Source organism: Triticum dicoccoides, chromosome 6B (assembly GCF_002162155.2).
Source record: "Triticum dicoccoides isolate Atlit2015 ecotype Zavitan chromosome 6B, WEW_v2.0, whole genome shotgun sequence".
Lineage (NCBI taxonomy): Eukaryota > Viridiplantae > Streptophyta > Magnoliopsida > Poales > Poaceae > Triticum > Triticum dicoccoides.
The window spans coordinates 27,034,761-27,050,436 of record NC_041391.1 but is presented as its reverse complement, the minus strand read 5'-3'; the positions used below and the strand labels follow the sequence as shown (position 1 = coordinate 27,050,436).

The 15,676-nt window shown below is 41.4% G+C and overlaps 1 pseudogene; it reads left to right on the top strand.

Annotated features, from left to right (window-relative positions):
- The first annotated feature begins 4,826 nt into the window (after window positions 1-4,826).
- On the top strand, window positions 4,827-8,605 carry LOC119324789 (annotated as a pseudogene).
- Window positions 8,606-15,676: the final 7,071 nt, after the last annotated feature.

Below are 15,676 nucleotides of genomic sequence, written 5' to 3'. Positions count from 1 at the left end.
TAGGACCTTTTAAGGGATGGTTTTCTCTGGTTTTTATAGGACGGGTTTTGTTCTTTTTTGTGTGTTCCTTTTTTCTTGTTTTACTTTCTTTAATTCCTAAAGGTTTCTCATCAAATTAGCGAACTTTTTTCAGATTCAGGAAGATTTTTCAAATTCACAAACATTTTTAAATCTGCAACTTTTTTCAAATTTGTGAACAATTTTCAAATTGATGTTTTTTTTCGAATTCATGCAATATTCTAAAATTCATGAAAAAAATCAAATTCACAAACTTTTCGAATTTATGAATTTTTCAAATTCACAAATTTTGCAAATTTGCAAACATTTTCGAAATGCATGAACTTAGAATTTTTCAAATTCATGACCTTTTGAATATTCGTGAACCTTTTTAAAATATGTAACTTTTTAAAATTCATGAACTTCTTTTAGATCCGGGGAATTTTTTCACAGGTATGAACTTTTTCAGGTTCACATTTTAAAAAAATCATGAACTTTTTTTAAACTGGTGAACTTTTTATAAATATGAACATTTTCTAATTTAAACCGGCAACCGGTTGTTATAGTGAACAACAGAGTAGAAGAAGAGAAAACCGAGAAAAAAAAAACAAGGGATTGACAAAAAAACAGGTGAGCGAGCGCTGGGCCATGAGGGGACTTGTGGGTGCTACAGAGAGTTTAGTTGGCGCGCTGATTAAGAACACATACCATTCTTCGAGAAATGATGCCCACGAGAAAGTGCAGTTTCAACGCCGCAAAGTACATATTCTGAGATAGGGCATTTCTAATGCCGGTCTTAGCTGCACCCACCGATGAATAGTAAATTTAAAATAATAATAGATAATTCAAAAAAATGAAAAATGATCAGGTGCACAACATGATTTTCGTGGTGTTTGGACATGCGTGTAGCTCGTGGAAAAAATAAAGCTTAATTTTTTTCCATGAGATCTTTAAATGTCCAAACACCATGAAATCTTGCACGCACCTTGCTTAGTCAAGCATCTTGCATGTCAACAAATTCATATTTTAAATGTGTTTGCCATTTACTCCCTTCGTTCCTAAATGTTAGTCATTTTTGGAGATTTCAATATATACTACATACGAAGCAAAATGAGTGAATCTACACTCTAAAATACGTCTATTTGTAGTACGTATTAAAATCTCTACAAAGGTTTATACTTCCTCCGTTTATAAATATAAGTCCTTTTAGAGACTTCAATATGGACTACATCCGGAGCAAAATGAGTGAATCTACATTTTAAAATATGTCAATATACATCCGTATGTAGTCTGTATCTAAGAAGACTTATATTTAGAAACAAAGGAAGTATTATGAATTTACTGTTCATCATATGCAACTGAGCCTGGGACAGACGTGAATTTCTGTGTGTTCTGTCTTCTCCATTTCCGTTCTATGCACTTTGGAGTACGTACCTAAGTAGTAGTAGCAGCGCTGCTCGTTTTGGAAGGAAAGCACCCAATGGCCGACATTGTATATGTTTTTTTTTTTTTGTAAAGGAGGATGTATCTCTGGCTTCTGCATCTGGGTAATGCATGCAGTCATTTTATTAATTATTCATAAAGTCTTTACAAGGTAATACATCACTAAGTCTGAAGCCATCATTTTGGCAACACCTATCGATACTCCTATCCAGGTGATGAAGGGTTGCCGAATATCTGAGCCTAATATCAAACAGACATCGCATAAACATCTAATATCAAATGTCAGATGTTCCATCCAAGCCACAATACTTCGACTGGGTTGCCGACACTGTATATGTACCTTGCACGACTGTTTGAAAGAACGAAAAGCAAAAGCTATAGCTTGGCGTTGAGCTCTACGTACGTAGCTATGATCACGATAATCCCATTTTGTCGAACTGTTTGACATGTTCCTTGCACGGCTGTCGGGGCATGCAATCAACCTAGAAAATTGTCTAAAATATATAAAGAAAAATTGTGTACAAATTATTGTCTTATCCGAATTAGACAAAATGAAGTAAAAATAATTCAAAACTTTAGTACCTAAGTACAAATACTAAGAAAAGGAAAAAGGAAGGATTGATTTGCAACAATAGATGTCTTTCACATACAACTAGGAAAAAGTGATTTCTTTTTTGACTGGCAGAATCCAAAAATACATACTTCAGTGTAAAAAATAACTTGTGGTTCTTTTTTTTAATTCTTATCATTTTTACTTTTTCAAAGTTTTTTTCTTATACTTTGTACTTTTTCTGAGTTCTCTTGTTGTCGAGCCATAGTACTTGCACCTATTAGAGAAACTAGAAGAATTATGGAAATGGTCAAACGGAAGATTAAACCCAGTTTCCAAATGAATCCCAATTTGTTGAACATTATTTATGAGACCCTGTTCTACTACTTGGTTTGATCTTGTAGTCCAAAGAATCCAATACCATGACATATCTGGGATAGTAGTCATTAGTGAAAAAACAATAGTTATACAAGTGAGTGACGTGAACCAATGTCCAACAGTCGAATCATTCTTATCTTTAGACTATTCTGAGCCATTATGAACATCACAGTGAATATGATCGAAACCTAACTAGCTAACTTCTAGCTACAATGCATCATATCTAAACAATGCAGCTTCTTTGATTGACAGGATAGGGAAAATGTAGGAACTGAAAAAAGAACCGTAGCAATGGGATAGGAATACATGTGTCAAACAGACGATTGAAAGAAAAAAGAACTCTAGAAGATTAGGGTGTTTAATTTGCACGAAAAGAGATACCACAAGAATTGTAAAGGTGTCCATTATCAGCTCAAAATTCATAACCCTCTAATTTTTTCCTCCAAATCAATGAAGACCAGATGTGATCCGTCCGTGCCAGTTCATCAGTGCTTCCTTCCTCCCAAATCTGCCCAATACTTGCACACATATATGGACCGACAAAGCTATGGTCTAGCTAGAAAGATAGGTCACTGTTCTGTTATGCGCTTTTGGGAGTAGTAACTTTGCTCGTTTCGGCAGGAAAGCATCCAATGCCCAGCATTCTATGTACTATACCTATCTAGCTATGTGCACCTTTGGGTTAAAAGAAAAGAAAGCTATAGTTGATGAGACAAAAGAAAAGACTGTCTTAATAAGGAAAAAGAGCTACGTGCACACATGTACATATATGGACCGCAAGCAAGCTAGGAGCAGATACTAGATAGATCACAGTTCTGTTCTGTGCGGTGGTCGTACAAATATTTCCTCAGCAAACAAACCGAGCTGCATCTTCTGGTCCTCTTAGAAATACGAAATGATGTCCACGTGCACAAGTATCTCTCATGCATGTATACGCATACTCATCGATTGCAATCCATGCATGCATCCAGTGCAGTATCCTCCTCTTCATGAAATATATGAGAAGGCAGTTCAGAATAGGGGTGCCAGTCTCATGTGTCTCCTTGATTTCGCCAAACCAACCTAAATCCTTTGACGTGTATACGCTTGCCGTATTTACAGCAGGGGCCACAATTTTGTCGGCACAGTGAACAGACACTGCCTCGACATAAAGAACTCGCCACAAGTAACTTTGCCCGTGTAGCAATCAAAGGGAGAGGAAGCGAGTTCTAGCAAAGAAAAAGCAAGGAGGGAGGGAGAGAGATAGAGAGTTCTATTTTCTTCCAGTACAACGTGGATAGACTAGGGGTGGACACAAAGGTCTCAGCTCGTGAGCTTAATGAGTGCTCAATAGTCAATAGCTAGCTTCTAAATGAATTAAGCAAATCATTGGTTTTAGCTTGTTAAGCTTAATGAGTTTCATGTTAAGCTAGTTAAAGAACACATCACACATTCTTATCTCAAGTTACACCATCTAATCAACCCAACCCAGCCCATAGGAATTCAATGTATGGTTAGTTTCAGAATCTAACATCTAATTTTGTGGCGAAATTGTTGAAGAATTTGGATTCCTGTCAGATATTTGCGGTAGTGCCTGTTAAGTGTTAACTGGTGCTCACGGGTGCTCACCAGCTTAACAAGCTTCAGACGACTGTGAGCAAGGTTTTCGCTTGTTAAGCTTACCAAACATAGAGAGCACGAGGTTAATGAGCTGAGTAGGAGGGATTTTGCTTGTTGAGAAGGTAGTCTTATCTTGATCATCCCTGTCATCTAGTCTAGAGATGAAAATAAAAAACATGTTTTGCGTTAGTATATGACTAAGAGATGTCATTTAGGATAAGGAACGGAAAAATTGTTTTATCTTTGCTTCTAAGAGATCATCTGTTAGTTAAGTAATAACGAAGTCACAACTATTTTACAGGCTAGTAATTATCCTATATGTGGCATCATCCCTAAAACGAAAGAAGACCGATATATCATCCCGTTGTACAGTGGCGTAGCTAGCCCAACATGTCAGGGTGGTCCACCAATGCAAAATATTCACATAAATATATTTATTTATTATAAAAATATATTTTTCTCTATGCTATATAGATTATGGGGAAATTCCAGGGTGGTCCATGGACCACCCTGTCCACCCCCTAGATACGCCACTGCCGTTGTAGGTGCACTCCTAAAGTCCTAATGAAGACTCCACATGCTCCAGAGGGCCCAACGGCATTCAGCCTTTACCTATTTCTCTGTCAACCTTTGCCTCCTTTGCTCCGTTGCCTATTTAAGAGAGGAGAATGATGATGAGTTAAACAACAAACCGAAGAAACCTCCACTAAACCCTACACAAGGAAGGTGGAGCACAAGACGAAATCAGAGTAACCAGGTATCGATCGATCCGACAACTCCCTCCTTCCCTCTCTCTGCTATTGTGATGTTCAGCATTCTAACATAAATTATTTAAACTATTGTGACAGTGATATAGACTATGGCTTCACCATTTTGTGGCATCTCCACATGCGGCCTCAATGCTGCCGCTCCTACCGGATTCTCCACCAAGAAGGCGCTTTCCCTGGTTTCGCCCACATTTGTTCCACTTGCCCAGGAAATCAGGCCTAGGAGAAGGTGCAATTTCAGAGTAAACGCCGCAAAGGAACTGTATTTCAACAAGGATGGGTCAGCTATGAGGAAGCTGCAAGTGAGTTGTACAATCTAATCACCCTCAGTTAAATAATGCTACTATATGTCGTCTATGTCGTTCCGTCTTTTTGGTTTTAGATGCCAATTTCTGATTGCATATTTGCCTATCAGAATGGAGTGAATAAGCTCGCAAACCTGGTTGGAGTTACTCTTGGTCCAAAAGGACGGAATGTTGTCCTTGAGAGCAAGTACGGACCACCAAGAATCGTTAATGACGGTGTTACGGTAGCAAAAGAGGTATGTGTCATTACGGTTTATTCTTACCATGCAATCCTAATGTAAGTTGAATCCGTGCTATGAACTTTTGACGTTGTTGGCTATCGACCAGGTTGAGCTCGAAGACCCTGTCGAAAATATTGGAGCTAAATTGGTTAGGCAAGCTGCTGCTAAGACAAATGACTTGGCTGGTGATGGTACAACCACATCGGTCATCCTTGCTCAAGGGATGATCACCGAGGGTGTTAAGGTACACCAATACAAATATCTTGTGTCTTGTCTTTTATAGCATAATTATTTTATATATTCGATTCGGTAAATAATGTTAGATTTGTTTACTTTCTCCAGATTGTAGGTGCTGGTGCTAATCCAGTACAGATTGCCCGTGGTATCGAGAAAACAGCCAAAGCGCTAGTCTATGAGCTCCAAAAGATGTCCAAGGAGGTTTAGATTTGCTAATCTATTGTTTAGTTCCAGAAATACATTCATTCTGAATTCTATATCACATCTTCTCTATCATTCTATGATAAATACTCGACCGATCTTGTAATGCAACAAGAAAATGCATCGGATTATAGTTAACTTCTGCTCCCTATGCTAATTATGAACGGAGCAGATGACTCACCCCTAGGCCCTAACTACCATTCATGAGATATTAGCCCATTGTTATCTACCCTCTATTTGAAATTCAAATTTGCCAAGTTTCATTAAATACTGCAGGTCAAAGATAGCGAACTTGTCGATGTTGCTGCTGTAAGTGCTGGAAATGATTATGCAATTGGCAACATGATAGCTGATGCTGTGAGCAAGGTTGGGCGACATGGGGTAGTCACGCTCGAAGAAGGAAAGAGTTCTGAAAACAGCCTCTATGTGGTCGAAGGGATGCGATTCGACCGCGGCTATATTTCTCCCTACTTTGTCACCGACGGTGAAAGAATGACAGTGGAGTATAACAATTGCAAGGTCTGTCGCACATTGTCTTGGCAGTTCGTCTACTTATTTCAGTCAGCACAATCTCCATGAGTTATGTGCTCTTAAGCTGATATGTTTATAATATTGCTCAGCTCCTTCTCGTGGACAAGAAAATTAACAGCGCCAAAGATCTTATCGCTATTCTAGAGGACGCTATTACGAGTGGATATCCAGTTCTAATAATTGCAGAGGACATTGAGCAGGAATTTGGAGTGCCCCTCCATAAAGCAGAGACGAATTTGGAGTGCCCCTCCATAAAGCAGACAAAACTGTCCTAGGAACTGCTGCCAAGGTTGTAATTACTAAGGATTCAACAACAATAATTGGAGATGGTACTACACAAGACGAAGTAATCAAAAGGGTGACACAAATCAAGAACCAGATTGAGGTCTGTATATTGTGGACTTGATATTCTTCGTTTCCATATCCTATATAATTGTCAAATCATATATATGTTCTAGTTTTTCTCACGGCTCTTCTCTGTTTATTGAGTCTCCTTTGGATGCTCCATTTTTCCAGTATGTATAGTTCACTTAGCTCGTCCTGCGCAAGTGTGTGTCTCACTAAGTGTGGAGAATACCCTTACTAAAATTTCATTCCGAAACTTCTTTTTTTTCAGGCTACTGAACATGAATATGAAATAGAAAAGCTAAAAGAGAGGATAGTCAAATTATATGGTGGTGTTGCTGTCATTCAGGTACAGCCGATGTTCATGCTGAGATATCTATTGATGTACTAGGCAACAATTCCAGAAATACACCCAGTAGCGCACTTTTTAGGTTGCATTAGCAGAATATAATAGCTATAACATAATACATCTTGGTTTGTAGGTAGGAGCACAGACTGAAACCGAGCTGAAGGAAAAGAAACTGAGGGTCGAAGACGCGCTGAATGCAACAAAGGTAATGTTTTCTCCCGGTTCAATTACAATTGATTTTTGGGAATTCAGAGGGCCTTCTACAGAACTGTGCTTTTTTCGAAAAGGAGGATTACCCCTGGCCTCTGACTGTAGAACTGTGCTGATTTTACTTCTAATTACAACATAATCTATATGTACTCATTCCTATGATAATTGACTACTTCCCTTGTGGACAGGCGGCTGTTGAGGAAGGTATTGTTGTCGGTGGTGGATGTACCCTTGTAAGGCTTGCATCAAAAGTTGATGCAATTAAACAAACCCTTGAGAATGATGAACAGAAGGTATGAAACAAAGCGAATGGGATCGTCATTCGCAATGTTTCATTGTTAGAACCCTGTCTTTAGTTCAAGGCGTTGTTTTCTTCCATCGCAACGAGCTAACACCCTGTTCATATTTTCAAGGTTGGGGCTGAAATTGTAAGGAAGTCCTTGAGTTATCCACTTAAACTGATTGCAAAAAATGCTGGCATTAATGGCAGCGTAGTTATTGATAAGGTTTGGAACTCAAATTTGTTTTCAAATATGAATTTGATATTCAAAAACTTGAGCATAACCAATTTGGAACTTGCCTGCATTCAGGTCCTTTCCATTGACAACTCCAGCTATGGTTACAATGCCGCTACAGGAAAGTACGAGGATTTGATGGCTGCTGGTATTATTGATCCAACCAAGGTATGTGCTTGCAGAAGCAGTGTTCTCTTTTACCACTTCATATAACCGATACTCTCATATGAGGATGCTATGGTACACTTTTTTCAAGATAATGTACCTGAAAAATCCTAGAGTCCATTATGTTTTGTTAGGAAATGGCAATTGAATGTTTATCCTAACTGACATATAATTGTATTTGTAACTATGCTGAAACAATAAGCATGGAACCCATAAACTTTGAAGGGGTGACCAGTTTGATGAAACCTTTCTAAGGGGGATTCTACGTACCTTCTTATTTGCATCCAAATATTTTCTTTACCCTCCTTTCTGTGCATAAGCATCAAGCTCAAACAAAAATTAATTGGATTTTGCGCAAACAGGTGGTGAGGTGTTGCTTGGAGCATGCTGCATCGGTGGCGAAAACTTTCCTCACCTCTGATGCTGTTGTCGTCGACATAAGGGCGCCTAAGTGTGCACCTGTTGTGAACCCGATGTGCGGCTCAGGTATACAGAGACAATCTGCTCACCATGGTCTGCTATTTCTTACTCAGGAATCAATATGGTCTTACTAACTTGTTTTAATTTTTTGCACAGGTTATGGATTCTAATATAGTACAAGAGCTATGCATTCCTGTGCCTCGGCAGCATGTTATATCAGAGGCAGAACTACTGTGTTATGTTTTGAGAAATAAATTTATTACTTGTTATGGCGAGTCAAAGCCGCAATGAATAGTTTGTTTTATAGTCCTAAAAGTGAATGATGAGAGTTGCATGGAATATTGTAGCTACATACCATTCACAGTTGTTCCTTTCGAGCATTTGTTCCTTAAACAAGTCGTAGGCTTGTGGTAATGACGACGTTCCATATATGGACTCGGTATACTCTTCGCATGAAAGGCCTCACAATACTCACGGTTGTTCCTTTTGTGCATGTGTTCCTTAACTGGGCGTAGGCTTGTGGTAATGATGATGTTTCATATCTGGATTTGGTAGACTCTTTGCATGGAAGGTTTCGCGCCACAGTGGTGCGACTTGGGTTCCTCATAAGCGGTAACATGGCGAATTGGTGATTAAAGTCAATGATGATATTGGTCATTGCTTTCAGACTAGGAAGGGTCTGAGGCAGTGCCATCCAATGACGCCCGTCATTTTCAACCTTGTCGCTAACATGTTAGCTATCCTCATTGCACACAGGCTAATAGAGATGGGCAACTTAGTAGACTTACCATCTCCTAGATGGTGGTATAACCATTCTTCAGTGTGTCGATGACACTTTTCTATTCATGGAACCCGACATGAAGAAAGCAGCGAATGTGAAACTCATTTTATGCATTTTGAGCAACCTTTTGGTCTAAAAAATATTTTTTCATAAAAGTGAGATATTCTGCTTCGGTCAGGCTAAGGAGGTTGAGGACAAATATAAGGACTTATTTGGGTGCAAGTCATGATTTTTCCCATTCCGTTACCTTGGTACCCCTGTGCAATGGAAACATGGTACTTTTCACCATATGTGCAAGGAAATGGATAGATGGACATCAAACTTTAGTACGTGCGTATGTGCAAGGAAATTTGTAAATTGGATTTAACTTTTTCTGTATTATCATTTGTGTTTCCACCCGCCTCACCCACAGTTGCGGTCTCATGATCCTAACATCACATACACTAATTGCTTTTGTCGCTACTTGCTAAGACTATATGTTAAAAGTATGTTCATCATAGATTGAACTATTCATTTATTCTTGCTTAATTTTGTCTCCTCCATACAATAAAGTACTGATAATTTGCATATTTGAGGACCAGCAACATACCCGTGGAAGAGGAAGTACGAGGATCTCCTTCCATGAGCAAGAACATTGATGCTGATCCACGGGAGGGACAATTCCTATCAATGGTGATCTATAGTCATGTGATCCACGGGGCTATAGTTTCCAATAGAGTAGATAGGTAGGAGAAAGGATGCAACCACGAAGAGATTTTCACATTCATATGTTGTTACATGGGAGGAAAAGAATGTTCTTCTGATTTCTGGAGCTTAACTGCAATTACATACTCTATCCGTATCAAAATATAAGATACTTTCGAACATTATGATAGTGTCAGAAAAAGTTTTATATTTTGATACAAAGGGAGTAGATAATAATTACGTGTTTTATGTGTTGGTGGTGGTGTTTTATTTCGTGTCTTTGCCGAAGGTGGTGGATTGAAGTTTGTCTTTGGGGATGAGAATCGCAAGATCAACGTTGGCTTGGACTCGTCATCATTGGTGCACGTGGAGTGGTTCCTTCTTCAAGGCGTAGCCTAGGAGTTATGTATTTTCTTTTTAAGTTTGTCTTTTATCATAGGTTTAGTGGTTGTCTAGTGGAGTTATTGTTGCGAGGCATGCAGCCTCATTTTTTCCAGGCCGATGTTGTTCGGCTGCTGGATTAAATAATAAATACTAATATTTGGCTATATGCATCACTCAATGAATAGGCCGGGAGTTATCCTTCTTTCAAAAAGAAATGTTAAACCATATAGTTTAACAAATGTATCTATATGTTTGCTTTTATAGAAAGGAAATAAGTGTACATTTGTACATCCAGCTCGTCCATAATGCTCCACCCTGTTGAAGATAATATTCTCGACTATATCTCTAGCGCATTGTATCTCTCTCTATTCTGTTTCTATCTTCTGTAGGTAGTTGAATAGATAGATTCTATCTTTACTTCTCTTGTACTCCAAGAATGTAATTCAAACAATGTATGCGTCTATGGGATAAGCCCCATCAATCTATAAATACACGCGGCCCTCCAACGAGGGTTATACGCTTCCTCCTATCAATTTCTACATGGTAATCAGAGCATCCTCTTCCTTCTCGTCCTAAAACCACAGAAGCCTAGATCGATCTCTCCACAGAAAAACCATGTCGTCCTCCTCCTCCACCCCAACTCTCTCTGGCCTCGGATCCCAGGTCACAGAGAAGCTCACCCGCGAGAACTATCTCCTGTGGAAGGCGCAGATCCTGCCGCACTTCCTCGGGGCGAGCCTTTACGGCTATCTGGACGGCACCATTGCCGAACCAGAGAAGATGCTCACCGTGAAGGACAAGGAGGGCAAGGACCAAGTCATCATCAACCCGGCGTATGAAGCCTGGATGCGTCAGGACCAGCAGGTCCTCGGGCACCTCATGAACAACCTGTCAAAGGAGGTGCTAGTCTCGGTCGTCTCCATCAGGACGACACGAGCACTCTGGACATCATTGGGTAATATGTTTGCTTCTCAATCACGCTCACGTATTAATAATCTTCGGATCTCCCTGTCCAATGCCAAAAAGGGCAACCAATCTGCACCGGTGTACTTCTCCCGGATGCGTGGATATGCTGATGAGCTCGCTGCCGCGGGGAAGCCACTGGATGAGGACGAACTCGTTTCTTTCCTGCTGGCAGGGCTGGACCTCGACTACAACCCTCTGGTCTCGGCCCTAGATGCGCGCACGGAGCCGGTCACTGTCGATGCACTCTATTCCCAGGTGTGCAACTTCGATCAGCGAGTCGAGCTGCTCACAGGAGGCCATGATGCGGGCTTCAAATCTTCTGCAAACTCTGCCCGTCGTGGCGGAGCTCCCCCTCGTGGCTATGGCAGGGGGAGAGAACAGAAGCAAGGTGGTGGCGGCGGTGGCTACAAGAAGAAGCAGACCACCGGAGGGCGCCCCTTCTACAACAACAACAAGGGTGCTCGTCCTGGTGGTGGCTCGTCCAGCGGCAACAAGGCCAACAATGAGCCGATCCAGTGCCAGATCTGTGGCAAGATCGGTCACAGCGCAAGGGACTGCTGGTACCGCTTCGACGATGACGCTCAAGAAGAAAAAGTTGCTGCTGCGGCCCAGTATGGCGTTGACACAAACTGGTACGTCGACAGCGGCGCAACTAACCACCTCACAGGAGAGTTGGAGAAGTTGACAACTCGTGAGAAGTATCGCGGCCATGACCAAATCCATGGTCCAGATGGATCAGGTATGAGAATAAATCATGTTGGTCAATCAATTATCAAAACCCCTAGCCGTCCTATTCATCTTAAAAATATCCTTCATGCTCCTAGTGCTAAAAAAACCTTCTTTCTGTACATCGCATTGCTCTAGACAATCATGTATTACTTGAGTTTTACCCCTTCTTCTTTTTGATTAAGGATCTGGCAACGAGGAAGGTGCTCTACAGAGGTAGATGCGTTGGAGGGCTCTATCCATTGATCCCTCGCCTTAGGAGCTCAAATAAACAAGTTTTTGGTGTCACCCAATTATCTTCGGCAAGGTGGCACGATCGATTAGGACATCCTTCTTTTGCTATTGTTCAATGAGTGCTTAGAAAAAATAAACTCTCTTTTGTTGGTGAGCCTAGTAGTGAAACAGTGTGTGATTCATGTCAGAAAGCAAAAAGTCATCAACTCCCATATCCAGTATCGACTAGTGTTTCTTCCAAACCATTAGAGCTCATTTTTTCTGATGTATGGGGGCAAGCACCCACTTCTGTTGGTCGACACAAATACTATGTAAGCTTCATTGATGATTATAGCAAGTATACATGGATTTATCTTATTAAACATAAGTCCGATGTGTTTCAAGTTTTCCAAAATTTTCAAGCACTTGTTGAACGAAAGTTTGATAGCAAAATCATTACAGTCCAATCGGACTGGGGTGGCGAGTACGAGAAACTCAACTCCTTCTTCCAAAAACTGGGAATCTCCCATCATGTTTCTTGTCCCCACGCACACCAACAGAATGGCTCTGCTGAACGCAAGCATCGCCATATTGTTGAAGTTGGTCTTTCTCTACTTGCAAATGCTTCCATGCCATTAAAATTCTGGGACGAAGCTTTCCTCACTGCCACACATCTCATTAATATCCTTCCAAGCCGTGTCATCAATTACCAAACACCTACAGAACGGCTTTTGCAAACCAAACCAAACTATGCATCTCTCCGAGTTTTTGGGTGCGCATGTTGGCCCAATCTTCGACCCTACAACACCAGAAAACTTTCTTTTCGCTCCAAACAATGTGCGTTCATTGGTTATAGTCCACAACATAAAGGAGTCAAGTGCTTAGATGTGCAAACTGGAAGGGTTTACATATCCAGGGATGTGGTGTTCGATGAGTCCGTTTTTCCGTTCCAAGATCTCCATCCCAATGCCGGAGCCCTCCTACAAAAAGAAATCCTTCTTCTTCCTAGTTCTCTTTCCGGCTTAGATCAAGGGGGTAATGATATTTTTGATGATCGCATGACTAATCCTCATAACCATACAACACAGTCTCCTGGTGATGCAGATGATACAGGTTTTTGTGGCGCAGAAAACGGTGCACAAACTGCTGAAAACGAAGTTGTACAACAGCCAATATTTCATGCAGCAGAACCGGACACGGGCGCTGGACACGAGGAGGATTCACCTGCGTCGGGATCAGCGAGCTCCAGATCCCAGGAGGATCGCCTGCAGCGGCAGGCTACCTCGGAATCACGCGCGCGCCGCAGCGACAGCGCCTCCCCCACGAGGCGGGCCACGGACGCGTCGTCCAGTGCGCGTGGACCATGCACGGACCCACCTTCGGGCCAATCATCACCCGCCACACGCGGCGTGGTCCAGCGGGCCGCTGACAGCGACCGGGCCCCCGACCGCGGTCGGGCCCATGACAACGACCGGGCCAGCGCTGATTCACCCGGCGCGCCTGGTGTACCTGACGGCGGATCGCCCTCGGGGTCTGCCCCTACCAGTCCTGCACGCTCAGGCGGATCGGGCGGATCTTCTGCAGCGCAAACTCCTGTAGCGCGTTCTACATGCGTTGGTACACGTCTACAAACAGGGAAAATTAACCCTGTTAATTACAAAAATATTCTTAAATTTGGGCTAACTTGTTCTACAGATGTACCACATTCTGTTGAAGAGGCACTGGATGATGCTAAGTGGAGAAAAGCCATGGAAGAAGAATACAAGGCTTTGAGAAAGAATGAGACTTGGCACTTGGTTCCACCGGGTCAAGGTAAAAATTTGATAGATTGCAAATGGGTATACAAAGTTAAAAGAAAGGCTGATGGCACTATTGACCGGTATAAGGCTAGGCTAGTAGCTAAAGGCTTCAAACAAAGATATGGGATAGATTATGAGGACACGTTTAGTCCTGTTGTTAAGGCTGCTACTATCAGGCTTGTGTTGTCTATTGCTGTTTCCAGAAATTGGTGCTTGAGGCAATTGGACGTACAGAATGCGTTTTTACATGGTATTCTGGAAGAGGAGGTTTACATGAAACAACCACCTGGGTTTGAAAACAAGCATGCACCTTTCCATGTGTGCAAGCTTGATAAAGCTCTGTATGGTCTGAAGCAGGCCCCAAGGGCGTGGTACTCACGGTTGAGTGCAAAATTGCAAAATATTGGTTTTGTTCCATCCAAGTCGGATACCTCATTGTTTATTTACAATAGGTCTAATATCACAATGTTCATGCTTATATACGTTGATGATATTATTGTCACCAGCTCGTCTAGTGAAGCAGTGACAGCACTTCTGAAGGACTTGGGCTCGGAGTTTGCTCTCAAGGACTTGGGAGATCTGAGCTTCTTCTTGGGAATTGAAGTCAAGCAAACTGATAATGGTATAGTCCTCTCGCAAGAAAAATATGCAACTGATCTTTTGAAAAGAGTTGGCATGCAGAATTGCAAACCCTCTCCAACTCCGTTATCTAGTTCAGAAAAACTATCCTTGCATGAAGGAGAACTTCTAAGTCTGGAAGATGGCACTCAGTACAGGAGTATGATTGGTGCACTTCAGTATTTAACTCTTACTAGACCTGATATTTCTTTTGCTGTGAACAAAGTTTGTCAGTTTCTACATGCACCTACCACCTTACACTGGTCTGTTGCAAAACGTATTCTGAGGTATGTGAAGAACACAGTAAATGTTGGTTTAACATTCAGCAGATCTCAGTCTACCCTTATTAGTGCTTTCACTGATGCTGATTGGGCTGGAGACCCAGATGATAGAAGGTCAACAGGTGGCTTTGCCATATTTTTTGGTCCAAATCTAATATCATGGTGTGCTAAGAAACAAGTCACCGTTTCTCGGTCTAGTACAGAGGCTGAGTATAAAGCTCTAGCTAATGCTACGGCAGAAATCATTTGGGTACAGTCCATGTTAAAGGAACTTGGAGTGTCACAGGCGCAAGTTCCCTGTCTTTGGTGTGATAATTTGGGAGCCACATACCTTTCTGCAAATCCTGTCTTTCATGCCAGAACCAAACACATTGAGATAGATTTTCATTTTGTTAGAGAACGGGTTGCTAACAAGAAGTTGGACATTCGGTTTATTCATTCAAAGGATCAAGTTGCAGATGGCTTCACAAAAGCTTTGCCTACACGGAGTTTTGAAGAATTCAAGCGTAATCTCAACTTGGCCAAGTTGTGATTATGGGGGCGTGTTGAAGATAATATTCTCGACTATATCTCTAGCGCATTGTATCTCTCTCTATTCTGTTTCTATCTTCTGTAGGTAGTTGAATAGATAGATTCTATCTTTACTTCTCTTGTACTCCAAGAATGTAATTCAAACAATGTATGCGTCTATGGGATAAGCCCCATCAATCTATAAATACACGCGGCCCTCCAACGAGGGTTATACGCTTCCTCCTATCGATTTCTACACACCCGAGGTTGAATGGTAGGGATTTATTTTACTCGTGGGGACGTCTGAAGCTTTGCATGCGTTTTTTTGATGACAAAAGCACCACAAACTCCTCAATATGTGTCATGTCTATGCTGCAACGTGGATAGAACAACAAGAATTTTGTCCAAACCATGGCTATGCTGCAACGTGGATCTATTTATATTTTTTGGGGGGTACAAACTAACCAGAGGTTACCCCTTC